The 12,544-nt window shown below is 41.2% G+C and overlaps 1 protein-coding gene across 4 annotated transcripts in view; it reads right to left on the reverse strand.

The window, feature by feature from the left end:
* Positions 1–12,544, reverse strand: part of KRAS (KRas proto-oncogene, GTPase) — a 100,314-nt gene that overhangs the window by 37,603 nt on the left and 50,167 nt on the right. For 2 of the 4 annotated variants that reach the window (XM_019737762.3, XM_019737771.3), the window contains exon 1: positions 636–815. The exons of 1 other annotated variant lie outside the window; for it this stretch is intronic. The gene's annotated coding sequence lies outside the window, so the exon portion shown is untranslated. Of the gene's footprint in view, positions 1–635; positions 825–12,544 lie in introns of those variants that run through there. One more of the 4 variants, XM_019737747.3, reaches the window with a different exon arrangement.

Raw genomic sequence — 12,544 nt, forward strand, 5'->3', positions numbered from 1 at the left:
TCATATATCCCCCTACACACTGAAAAGGACCACTATCCGTCCCGTCTGCGCTCGAGGGAGAAGTTTATTCCTTGGTCCTAGAGATGCTAGATGCAGCAGGGAAGGCAGCAACCGAGGCGAGCCGAGTGCTGGGAAGGGAGGAAGAGGTGCGGGAGCGAAGGGAGAGAGGGAGGTGGTGTTGGGGGGGCAGAGAAAAAGAGAAAGCGAGAGAGAGACAAGGGGGAGGGGAGACTGGAGCGCAACGGGAGTAACCTCCACCGCACCCGACCGCCCGGAGGGGCAGCCCGCCCGGCCGGCGAGTTTCTCCCGGGCCGCCTCCAGCCGCAGCTCTAGAGGAGGAGGAAGGAAGGGGTTCCCCGTCCAGGAAGCAGCACAAGCGGCGGCCGCCTCTAGCCTCACCCTCCTCAGCCCCGCACCGCCTATTCCCCATTGCCCGCGTCGCCGTGTCCCCACGCCTCTCGCTGCAGACCACCCCCACAGCGTCCGCCAGCTCGCTCTCCCCGGCTCCACGCCCGCGCCCCCTTCCCGCCCCTCGAGGGACCCCTAATTCATTCACTCGCCGCCGGCCCCGCCCGGCGCGGGCGAGAAGGGTCGGGACCAGGGCAGGGGCCCAAGAGGGGTGGTCTGCTCCGTACCTCTCTCCCGCACCTGGGAGCCGCCAAGCCTCTGGCCCCCGCCGCCGCCTTCAGTGCCTGCACCGCGCTCGCTCCCCGTCCGAAATGGCGGGGGCCGAGAGTACTGGCCGAGTAGCCGCCACCGCCGCCACCGCCGCCGCTACCGCCGCCGCTGTGCCTCCGCTGCCGCGGCCGCCGCCTAGGGAAATCGAGCTCCGAGCGCACCGATGAGTTCGGGGCCGGGCGGACGCAGAGGGCAGAGCTATCGACGCGCTCGGTGCTCGATTCCTCTCCAGACGGGTGTGCGGGGAGGGAGCGGCGGAGGGCGGTATGGGAAGAGGGAAGACAGCGAGCGGACTAGCGCCGCCGGGGTGGAGGAGGGGGCCGGGCCTTTCCGGGGGAGGGGGACAGGCCAGCGGAGGAGGAGCGAGGGCCGACTGAAGAAAGCCGTGGCGAGAGTGGCGGAGGAAGGGGGAGCCGGACAGGTGGAGCTGGAGGGTCTGGGCGGCGCCTCGGCGGGGGCCATTGCTGGACCCAAGCGGCCGCCCGCCCCCCGGTTCTAGCAGCGGAGCGGAACCCGCAGCCGCACATTCGGAACCGGACGGACCCTCGGTGGGCAACACTCACACACACACCCACAGCGGAGAGACAACCATAAGCGACTTTGCCGCACCCCTCTCGGTTCTACGTGGAGAAGCTGCGAAAATCCCGCCACCCCCTCGGGGTCGGCCTACAGTTGTGTACTTTCATTTACTATAATTTATTCCATGTAAATAAACATGCAGTCACCAAATGTGGGAGGGGGAGACGGGGCAGGCAGCCCTCCAGCCTGGGGCTTCCGGATCCAGGTTGATTATTACCCGCCTCAACACTCGAGGGTGGGGAACCTAGCCCCAGGCCCGCACAAACCTGACAGACCCTTTCATCGATAATCTTAGGTGGGAAGGGGTCTGTTATTTTTGGTGGTGGTTTCTATGGATATTTTGAAACGGTCACAGGTGACTCTGAACAGGGACCTCAAATGTATTTATTGCCCCTGATGGCACCAGCAGAACACAAGTTAATAAGTAGAAATGCCCTTGATAGTTTAGACCTGAGGAAAATCATTCAAACATTAATTAGAAGATTGAGATTAATCAGTTAACATTCAGAGAGTGAACACATCAAACAATGAGACAGTTTAGTATACCCAGAGTCTGCGTGGATACACTACCTAGAAAGGTAAATTGTCCACACGAATAAAACAATTATTTTAAATCCCAACTATTGTATCTGTTAACGAAGGCCTTTCGCCAACTGTCACCCTTTCTTCCAACCCCATATGTGGGCTGTAATCTGCAGGATTTGTGCCTGTTGCCCTGGCCCTGTCTTAGCAATTGGTAGCAGGTACAAGAGACGAAGTGGAACACAGGGGAACACGCGTCCAGTATACATCCACAAAACTTCCTCTGTCTCCTACTTATAAATCTTCAGATGTCTTCTAATGAGTTTTTTTCCCCATAAAAGATCATCTATGATACTGCATCTCTTCATCCTTCCCCCCAAATCCTATCTCTCTTCCTGCTTTATTTTTCCCCTAGAGCACTTACCACCTTCTAATATAGTGCATAACTTATTTGTTTTCCTGTCTCTCTCCCACCAGAATACAAGCTCCCTGAGGGCAAGGATTTTTGTCTGTTTTACTTACTGATATATTTCCAGTGCCTACAACACAATAGGCACTCAATAAATATTTGTGGAATGTTGAATGAATTGAAGTTATGTATCCTCCTTCTGAACTCTGTGACTCTAAGACTAAGTGTCTTTCTCTGTAATCTGTTTGCACCTTCTTACAAAATCTGCCTTTAAACTCACCCAAGTCACCTTCTGATAAGACACACCCTATGAAGTCCAGGAAAGAATCTGTGCATAAGGGACACAATGAGTTTTTGTTAAATGAGTGCATTTGCACTTATTTGGATGTTGCTTTGTAGTCACTCTTAAATATGAATCACAGATTTATTTTGTTCAACTTCAAGTACACAATAAACTCTTGTTTTCTCTGACAGCAGCTAATACAACGTTCTCCCTGTAGTTGGTGCTCCATAAATCTTAAAAAGACTAATATAGAGGAGGGAAAAGCTGTGTATTGCACTTATGGTGATTATAAAAATTCTGGCATTAGTAGAAACCTAATCCATCCACACACTCAGTTATCATCTAGGCTCATGATCCCCAAAGCAAATCTACATCCTGCTATCTGTTCCGTGGACCCTACACTCCAGCTTCACCTCACATACTTCATCTCTCCTTCCTTTCACTCCTACAGCAATGTGTATATATATGCTCTGTCAAGCCTTTCCACCATTCAGTCCTGGGTGCTTGCACAGAAGCCAGCAACCCCCTCCCCAACACTCTTTCTGTCCTTTACCCAGAGCTTAGAGCAGTGGGTCTCAAAGGTTAAGTGCTTCATGAAGCATCTGGCATACTTTAAAAATGCAAGTTCCTAGGCCTCTCACCCAGATATCCCATTCAGTTGGTCTAAGGTTTTGTTGAACCAGAAATTTTTATTTGTAACAAATCAGGTGATCCTAAATTGGTGGTTAGCAGTCTGTACATTGAGAAACTCTGATCTAGATACTCAAATTCTTCTCTTCTCTTGGAGAATGCAATTTCTACTATCTTTTGGGGTTGCTCCTCAAGCCTGGTGGCTGCACTGAATAGTCTCCCTGACTCTCCCTTTCTTTGCTCTCCCCAAGGACAAAGACACAGGCCCATACTGTAATCATGATGGGAAAAGAGAGAGAGGAATAACAAAAGTATAAACCTGGGGATGCCAGGCTTGCTCTGAATTTTCTACCTTCTACTATTGTATTCTGGGAAGGTAGCCACATATACACGTGCACGTACACGTATCCTCTTGATCTTGCTTTATGAAGATCATGCTGACCCTTTCCTTCATGAGATACCTTCTTCTGAAGGTATAATTAAAGCAAGACAACAAAAATATCCTTGTGTTAGTGGGGCTCTTACCAGATATAAAATGGCAGGACATGTTCAGAGCACTGCAAATGCTGAGGGTTTATTTTAAGGAAATAAGGAAACTTCAGAAAGTCATAACGGAACTACTGCTCATTCTAAGAATTAACTGCAGTTCTTGTGATCCAGCAACAGTCATGGGTACCTTGTTCATCCCCTCACTGACAGGCATCTATTGACCATATTCTAGTAATTTTGTCATTCTCCTGAATCATATCTCTCTGCTTCTTTCTCATATCACTCTCAGCTTCTACTGTTATCTCTGCTTCTAGAGGTCACTTCCTGTGACTTACATTTAAAACATCCCAAGAGAGAGGATCTGAATGCAATCTGGCATTCACTATTCAATAAGAACGGCCTTTGTGGAATACAGTTTTCCTGATGGGCCATCTGATTGGTGGCTAGTCTTCTTTATGCCTGGTTTAGAGATGATTGACTTGGCTTGGGTGCCAATCCTGGGTCTAGACATTAGTGGCCAGAGTAGCAGGACACAATCAGGGAAAGTTAAGCAGGACAAGCCACCTTTGGATGCTTTCATGGACTATATGTCCGTTTTCTCGGGTAGGAAATTTGTACTGGGTTTCCCCTAAAATAAGACCTAGCTGGACCATCAGTTCTAATGTGTCTTTTGGAGCAAAAATTAATGTAAGACCCAGTCTTATATTGTACTATATTATATAAGACTCAGTCGTATATAATATAGTATAATATAAGACCGGGTCTTATATTATATTAAAATAAAACCAGGTCTTATATTAATTTCTGTTCCAAAAGACGCATTAGAGCTGATGGTACGGCTAGGTCTTATTTTCGGGGAAACACGGTACCACTGAATAGGTACTTGCTTACCCAGCACATAATCTCTGGACACTTATTTCTTTAGACTTTGCATTCCTTTCTTGTATATCTGTTTTCTCCAGCAGGTTGTTGATTCCTCAGAGTCCCTGCCCAATTTTTATCCCACAGCTATTAGCCTCTACAAATATTTGTTGAAGTGAATAAAATCACAACAAAGCTTCAACCCTGTCTCTACATAGCCACTTCATTCTCATCTAGCCAATTTCTTAGACCATGTCTAAATGAATATCTTGTCATCATCTCAAATGCCTGTTCAAAACGAAATTCCTCTTCTAATTTCCCCAAACTAATACCCTCTCCAAAGTTTTCCATCTTGTCTGAGTGGCATCATGGTCCTTTAAAACTTTATATTCAAAAATTGAATTTTTAATCCACTCTGCACTCCAATTTGTTACAGCTCCCTTTAATTAAATTCCTAAGCAAGTTCTCCTATCTGCCTCTTCTACATTCTTTCCTTCACACCTACATTTCTGGAACAGCTTCCTCATGACTTTCCTACCTCCTGTCTTTCTTCTTTTCAATTCAGGCCATATGCTGCTGCCAAATTCATCTTCCTTACACATGTCTTTCATCATCATCAAGCATTTCCTCTTTTCCTACTCCATATAGACTGCACTCAAACAGATTATATATTTTAAAAGTGCAAAGAGTTACAAGCTAAGTGTCTAATTAGTACCTAAAGACGATGATAATTACTCTAGAAATTAGAGTGAGGAATGATCGTCGGTCCCAGCTATGCCTTCACCAAGAGTGAATCTTGCTTACAAATCTAATAACTCTTTATATCCAACTGAATCATGGCCAAATTCTTGGTGCCCAGCTTTGGATAGCATCCACTGTCTGGCACCCTCCTGCCCTGTGACTTTATCTTCCACCTTTCAAAAGCTGTTGCTCTCTTCTCAAGCAAATCCCTTCTCTATGCCACAAAACTAGGATATTGTGTCTTTGCTCCTTTTTCACCCAGCATCTTTTTGCCTCTCTCTTTGCTTAAAATTCTCTTTCAAGATCTAGAACAAGTCCTACCTCCTTTAGAAAGCTTTGTTAATTATGCCATCTTTTTCTTAACATCTTTCTCTACACATTATTTCAAATGAGTTAATAATGTCTGCCCAAGTAAACTCTTAAATTCTAAAGGCAAGAGCCATATCTTAAGTGTGTGAACCCCACCCAACCATACAACCCTAGTTCACTTCAATTATTCAGTAACTACAGGAGTACATACAATGTGCTTATCAGCAAGGTAAACATAATGAAAGGTATGTTTGAGGAAGATTGGAATGGTAACAAATGCAGAAAAGATTGGAAGGGAAAAAGACCTCAGGTAAGGGGTTTTGTGACTGGGATAACAGTACCCAGTGGCAGTGGGAATGGTGCACTGGCTGAATTTACTAGTTATGTGAGCTAGAACAAATCCATGAATCTCCGCAAGCTTTGTGTTTAAGAAGGGAGCAGTGATATCACAGTTACCATTTATTTGTTAAACTCTTCTCATCAGCCAGACTAGTTTCATATACTATTTTAAACAAAGAACAAATAGATCCTCTATCTGTTCACTTCTCTTCTTTACTGCTACCCCTGAATTCCAAGCCACCATCCATTGTCCCACTCCCAGGGGACAGTCTCTGTTAATAGATCCCTTGCTTCTCCTCTTGCTCCTCTTCAATCCATTTCCCATGGAGCAGCCAGACTGAATCTTTTCTAAATGCGAATTGAATCATGTGACCAGATCAAGCTCTGCAAAGGCTTTTCTTGCTCCCAGAAGAAAATTCAAACTCCTTCGAGTCACTTCATGATGTAGTTTTTACCTACTTTTGATCACATCATGTATAACCCCTCTCCTCACTAGGCACCAACTACACTAGTCACCTTTTCCTTCTCATGACATACAAAGCTCATTCCCTCCTCAGAGCCTTGAACTAGCAGTTTTCTGAGCCCAGCACGCTCCTGCCGGCCAGCCTCTTCTTGCCTTACAGGTATCAGCTTACACCACCACCGCTTCAGTGAGTGATTCCCCAACACCCAGTCTAAATCAGCATTCCCCACCCTATTCCCTGACTTCTACCCTTCAACAAATCACTCCTTCACACAAGGGCTTGTTTTAGCTTGCTTATCATACCTGAAATTATCTTTGTTTATTTGATTGCTTGTCTGTTTCTCCCCTGAAATATATATTTCATTAGCCATGGAACACCGAATCCTCAATACCCAGAGAGAGCTTGGCACACAATAGTCACTTAATAAAGACTTGTGGATAAATGTCTAAAAAGAGAATAATAGGACTAATAATCCATTCTAAGTGAGGACTTTGCAAGTCAATTAAAGTCTCTTGTCTTTGTTTCTATCTACCTAATTCAATAGCACTTCATTTAGTGCTTGACTTGCTTTTAGGAATACTAGAAATCAGAAGTATTTTTTAAAATTACTTCCTTCTAATTCCCCAAGGAGGTGCTCACTGGACTACCTATTGATTACAAGCCTGATTTTCCTAGTTTTTGTCATTTCTCCTTAATCACAGTGTTAAATACATTGTAAGGTGTTTCTATTCCATTCATGGTAATGTACAGTCAAATAGAGCTTCACTTGTGTGTATCAGTTTAACATTTTGGAGTCTAGGAGCATAAGATCCCTTTGGGACCAGGCATCTAATTTAGTATCTCTATGTCTTCAGTTGAAAAAAGCAAGTCACTTTTTTTTTTTTTTTTTTGCTAAATTCTTCTAGTCTCTGTAGAAGATTGTTTGCCTTGTCACATGTCCAGTGAAAGTGAAGATGCAAGTTTGTGAATGCACCAAAAATATAAGAAGACCAGTCATTCAGATGCTGAGAATCTAAAAGAAATTCTTCCTCTTCACTGATAGGGTGGTAATTCTTAGATTAGGGGTCTTTGACTGTGTGGAAAGGCTATAAATGGTAATATAAATGATTATTTCACTTCATCCTGAATTCCTTTCATGAATAAGTCTAATGTCTGCATAAAATTATTCTATCCTAATGTATGTACAAACCTCAACGAACCCAGATATTACCATTTATTTTATGCCTTTAAGAAGCCAATGTTAAACAAACAAACTCATAGTCACAGATAACAGTATGGCGGTTACCAGAGGGTAAGGAGAGTGGGGGTAAAAGGGAGTCAAATATATGGTGACAGAAGGAGACAGGCCTTTGGGTAGTGAGCACACAATGCAGTCAGTATACAGATGATGTATTATAGAATTATACACGTGAAACTTACCTAATGTTATTAACTAATGTTACCCCAATAAATTTAATTTTTTAAAAATGTTGTTTATCTGATTGAAATTTTTAAAAAAGGACCATGTTAGTTCATCTAACATGTTAGTAACCATTCATTCATTCATTCATTCATTCAATCATTTGACAAGTATTTATTAAGCACTTACTATGACACTCTTTAGGGTATTTGGTACATTCATGCAAAATAACACAAAAACCTCCGCTCTCTTGGAGCTTACATTCTAAAGCAGTGGTTCTCAGACTTTTTGATTTCAGGATCTTTTCACATATTAATACTTAAAAATTATTGAGTTCCTTATTTATTAATTCATTTAAAATAACAATAATAAACTCATGGCATGTTAACAGAATTACATTTTATGAAAATAACTATATTTTTCAAAGTAGTGAGAAGAACAGCATTGTTTTAACATCTTTGCAAATCTCTCTAATGTCTGGCTTAATAGAAGAAGCTAGATTCCTGTATCTGTTCCTGAATTCTGTCTATTTAGATAGCACACATAAGACTCTAGAAAACACCGTTGTACACGCATTAGAGAAATGAATGTTAAAAAAGAAAACATTTTGGTATTACTGTGAATATAAGTTTGACCTCACAGACCTCCTAAAAATGTTTTGGAACCCCCAGTCGTGCATGGACCATACTTTGAGAAGAGCTGTTCAAAAGAAATTTTTGTTAATTTTTTTGTTTGTTTTGTTAATAAAACAAGGCCAAATTTAATAGAGACCAGTGCAATAATTAACTTTTCCAAATTTATTACTTTATTTCTCAGGACAAATTTTCTGACTCCCTGTAAGACAGCATCTATTGATAACGGTGATCGGGAGAAATTATCAAGATACGTATACAGGTAATACACATGCCCCAAATAATGTACTTCCTTGCAGTAATTGAAAACTCTTGTTTTTAGGTCAGTTTTGTGTTTTTGATGATCTTGAAGTACTTTATAGACATTAATTAACTGAACTTCCCAGGATGCCAATGAAACGTTTCCAAAAATAGCAAATTTTGTGCATTTTGCAGACAGTTTAACAGAGTAGCAGAGCTTGTCCTGCTTGAAGGAAAGTTGTGAGCAAAAACAAAGAATTATCATGTATTTATTGTGACTATAAATATACTATATATTCTCTAGATTGTTTTAATTTACCAGGTTTGTCAGGAGTATGGATAATACTGTTATAATGAAAGTTACGACTCTTAATGTCTCAACAATACTTGATTTTCTTTCTTTTATGTTCCTTCCTCCCTTTCTTCCTCCCTTCCTCCCTCCTTCTTCTTTTCCTTTTTTGTCAGGAAAAAACACTAAAACTATGAAACTTCTCAGACACTAAATCTTAGCCTAGTTCCATAAAACACCTTGGCTCTCTAGAAGTTATCACTCAAGTGACCTCAAATTCATACTGTATCCCATCCACTGATGTTCAAGTCAGTCACAATAAAATCTTGTCACTCCCTGTTCAAAACCTCCACTAGCTTCCCATCTCATTCAAAGGCAAAGTCCTCAAAATGACTCACAGAGGCCCCTTACCTTCCTAATCACATGTCTTCCTCCCTCTTCCCTTTGCTTGCTCCATTGTTGACATACTGGCCTGCTCCTGCCCCGGGGACAGACCAGCAGATACTCACCTTGAGGCCTGTGCACTTGCTGTTCCTCCTGCCTGGAAGGCTCTTTCCCTCAGATAACTAACCACATGATTTGCTCCCTCACTTCCTTCATGTCTTTGCTGAAATGCCACTTTCTCAGTGAAGTTTCTGTTTACGCTATAACTTCCACTCCAGAACTCTCATTTTCCTTTATCTGTATTTCTTTTATCCATAGAACTTATCACCATCTGTCACACAATATGTTCCACTTATTTATTTGTTCACAATCTTCTTCCCTCAACTGCAAACTCAGCTAGGCGTGAGCTAGGATTTCTCTGTTCTATTCACTGTTGAATTCCCATCAGTAGAACACATAGTAGATACTCAAAAAACATTTGTTGAATTAAAAAGTAAAGAAATCCTTTGCACTTTGACCTGTGTCCGAATAAATAAGAGTGTGGTTAATCAAGGAAATATGTTAAAATATAAATATGTATTTCCAGAAAATCATCCTGAAACAAGCTATTACCTGAACAAGTAAGGACAAATGGATACGCCACTCAATTGTTTCTCCTGGATTCAGAAAGGTACACAACTTGCATTGTTTTTTAAGTTAGTGGTAGGCCTACCCAAATGAATTCTGTTAATAGATGAAACTGTGATCAGAGTGTAAATTCTCACGATTTTATATGAAAGAAGGCATTTAACCACTTTTGAACATATTGTGTATATTTCTTGTTTTCTCTTTATGATTTAGAATACCTATTAACCTGAAATCAGTTTTAGGAAAACAAACAAAACAAAAAAAGCCCTTAATAACCATCTAATTTTGTAAAAGAATTTTTGTGTGTGTGTGATTAAGTGTACACATATATAAAATCAAAGAGCAAATTCTATGCAACTGTATACAGTTCTCAATACAGTTTGAAAAACTCAGCGTTCTGAAAATAGGACAGAATGAAAAAATGTAAAAGTCTATGTCTCGTTAAGACTGAGAATGTGCACGTGTGTGGATTGTGGGGAATGTGCAGGTGTGTGTGTGTGTGTGTGTGTGTGTGTGTGTGTACTTTACCAACACTGAGTAATGCCTGAGGGTGATAGCATCATCGGTCTAGCAGTTCTCGCCTAAGCAAGGCATTGGGATATGCTTAATTGTAAGAGTATCCACAAGTCACTTATGACTAATATTAAAGTATTTCATACTTGACTTGGCTTTAAAAAACTTAATTCATGTTCAGAGTTATCCTTAGTATATGTTTCTCAAGCTGACATTAATTCTCATATGCTTTCTCAAGAGGGAGTTGCAGCTAGTTCCCATGGGAGTATATGATGAATGTGATTGTGTTCAACTGTTTGTGTCTCAGAGAGAAAAGATTGAGAAGCATTAGGCAGGTTATGTTTCTAAGGAAAATCAGAAATCCTACAAAATAAAGAAAGAGAAGAAAGAAAAGAAAAGCTTTGATGACACTATCAATAGACAGGAGGGCCATCTTTTTCAAATATTTCTAGAGTGGAATACTTGAAAGCGGTTCATCATGAGCTTGGTTTCAGATGGTTACAGGCAGGCTGCTGCAATGAATGTGAGTTCACAGTGTGAAATGTGAATTTATAAAATTCCAAATGGTGCAATGTTATGCATTGAGACATTAACATAGGAAACTCAACATACAAAGGTAGATTGGTCTTGGTTTTGTTTAAAATCTAAGAATTCTCAGAGCATCTGAGAAAAAAGCATTACTTTGTAAAAGAATTTGGGACTGGTTAGATTTCAGTAACATCTCTACCCAAAATAGTAAACAACGTGTGGAGTAGTTATGACTTTCCTTATGTGCTGTTGAAGAAACAAGCTGTTACGGAATTTTGCATCTTGTATGCAATCCCATTGCTATAAATTAAAGGAAGATGTGTAGTATTGCTGTGTTACTGACTCATCATAAACAGCTGTAATAAATAAATAATGAAGATGCATATAAATGCAAAACATTAACACAAACACTAAATAGTAACACTAAAAAGTATGTGTACTTTTACAATGACAATCAATAATCCACGTCACCTCTGACCTGCACTTTTGCACTGGGTTTCTAACTTGTCCCCCTGACTATGACTTTTCCCTCTTCAAATCCACTTTATATACTATTTTCAGATTGAGCTCTTGAAACACAATGCTGGCATCCCTCTCTTGTTTAGAATTCATGAGTGCCTAGACTACAAACAACTACAGAATAAAGTTCAAAACTGAATCTACATTTCCAACTAACATTCCTACTAATATTCCTCTTCAGATGCTTTACTTGAAGCTAAAGTTCTTTACTTTACTTCCCTATTTGTCCCACTGCGATGACTTTGTCCATTGCCTGGAATAGTACAGGTTTTAATGGGAAAGGGGGAGACCCAGGTGTAAGATGTGGTCCTTGGGTTTATTGGGAAGTGAATACCTTCAAAGGTGTAAGCCTTTGTAACTACTTTTTTCATAATATTCTTTCTTGTGTATTTTCATCATAGCCTTAAAAACTTCCATGACAACATAATACTTTAAAAACAATTCAAAATAAGTCAGACAGAGAAAGACAAATACCATATGATCTCACTTATATGTGGACTCTGAAGAAAAGAATAAGTGAATGAACTAATCAGAAACAGTTTTGGAGACATAGAGGAAAAACTGAGGGTTGCTAGATGGGCGGGGGGGTGGGGATAAGGGGAAAGGTGAGGGGATTAGAAAACAGTCAGTAACCACAAGATGGCCACAGGGTTTTGAAAATTAATTTGGGGAACGTAATCAATAATGTTGTAAAGATTTTGTAGGGTATCCGATGGACACTTGTCCCATTTAGGATACCACCTCAGGGATGATGTAGATGCCTGATCACTGCACTGTACACCTGAAGCTGAAGCCGAACAATAATGAATGCCAACTATAATTTTATATATATATGTATATATGTACGTATATACTTACAAGAAGCGAAGTACAGCATTAGGAATAGAGACAGTGAAAATGTAATGGCTGTGTGCGATGTCAGAGGGATAGTGGATGGGGGGAGGGGGTTCTCACAGTGTGAGGGATATAAATGATAAACGTCTAAGTATTATTTTGTCTTGTGCACCTGAAACTAATAAAAAATAAAAAAAACTTAAAAGAAAAAAAAAAAAAATTCAGGGGTGGCCAGTTAGCTCACTTGGTTAGAGTATGGTGCTAATAAGACCAAG

The sequence above is a fragment of the Rhinolophus sinicus genome, chromosome 1 (assembly GCF_057876585.1).
Source record: "Rhinolophus sinicus isolate RSI-liver-muscle chromosome 1, RSI-T2T, whole genome shotgun sequence".
Classification (NCBI taxonomy): domain Eukaryota; kingdom Metazoa; phylum Chordata; class Mammalia; order Chiroptera; family Rhinolophidae; genus Rhinolophus; species Rhinolophus sinicus.